General features: G+C 30.5%; 1 long non-coding RNA gene across 1 annotated transcript; it reads right to left on the bottom strand.

Annotated features, from left to right (window-relative positions):
* Window positions 1–320: 320 nt before the first annotated feature.
* Window positions 321–962, bottom strand: LOC145970808 (uncharacterized). Its single transcript, XR_014438617.1, has 2 exons — window positions 824–962; window positions 321–740 (listed from the first exon to the last, which is right to left on the bottom strand). It is a non-coding gene; the product is annotated as an uncharacterized LOC145970808 (long non-coding RNA).
* Window positions 963–1375: the final 413 nt, after the last annotated feature.

Below are 1375 nucleotides of genomic sequence, written 5' to 3' on the forward strand. Positions count from 1 at the left end.
AGTCGGTTCAACTTTCTGCTTATTTTAAGCCGCCGTCATAATATCGCTTAGGATAGCACCGCCGAGTCCATTACGTTGATGTAACCGAAAAACCGAATCACATTGAATGTTGGCTAACGCTGAGATCTCATCGATCGAATTGAAGCCGAACACCCGACATGCTTGCGTGAATTGAGTTAAAAGAAATGTAATTTACCTAAACGCGATTTTTATCTCAGATAATATCAAGTTTAGCAATTAATGCAGATTGTAAACGTAACTATATAATATAAATTGGTTGGGAAAGAAGATCCTTTTGAAGGAAAAAATTACATCAAAAATTACATTTAAAATTTAATTTAATTTTTCGACAGAAAGATGAAAAGGGATTTAGATAGTTTTTTCTCCATTATTTTTTTCATGCATTAATAACAATTTTTATATCGACACAATAGTATTAAAATGTCTTATACGATACGAAATTATTTCTATTTTTCATGATATATATAATAAAGTAATATATCATAATGAAATATTCACGTTTTGCATTAATTTCTTTTCTGAAGACTTGATTTTTTAATTTCTTCACGCTTATTAATCAATGTTGATAAAAGTGGAGCAGGTATAATTTCGCACTTTTTTCAGATTATCATAGTAGTAATTAAAGGCTTTGCAGTTGTTGTTGTTGTTGTTGTTGTTGTTGTTGTTCTTCTTCTTCTTGTCTCCATATTCCTCCGATGATTGGGAATTCAATATTGTCCCTGAACAAAGCAACGTATAATTACTCTTTAGCGATAAACAATCATAAGCTATCAGGTATTATCAAGTTCAATTTAATACTTACGGATTCCTGGATCATGAGACAGAACAAGATTGCCACGATTAGATATATTAATGTTAGATTCATGTTGTAAACTTGCACATTCAATACTGGTAACATAGTGCAATATATGCGGTATTTATATTGCACTGTCGATATCTATTTCATAATAAATAATTGCACGCGCCTTACTGCCGCTATATGAGTAATAATTCACAAGATGCCAAAATGGAGTCATATAATTTTTTCTTGCATAATACTTTTTGTATCGGTACAGTAGTTGTTAAAATGACTCACGATACGAAGTTATTTTTTTCCATAACTTTTTAAAAGAATTTATTTTCCAAATTCTTGGAAATTATATATTATTGAATATTTGCAATGTTAGCTCAATATTTGTGCATAAATAATATTGATGTAATCGTTACGTTCGCAAAATAATACTGCAGAGAGTTAAATAAGCAGATTGTATGACGGATCATATGTGAAATTCAACGTCAAGATTTCGAATCATGACGATATATTTCGCTCTCTCTCAGTAGGCACAAATAAAGTTTCGTTTTTCCATTTTCGCGA

Source organism: Camponotus vicinus, unplaced genomic scaffold, assembly GCF_025532165.1.
Source record: "Camponotus vicinus isolate PSW18456_S1 unplaced genomic scaffold, iyCamVici1.0 SCAF_4, whole genome shotgun sequence".
Taxonomy (NCBI): Eukaryota; Metazoa; Arthropoda; class Insecta; order Hymenoptera; family Formicidae; genus Camponotus; species Camponotus vicinus.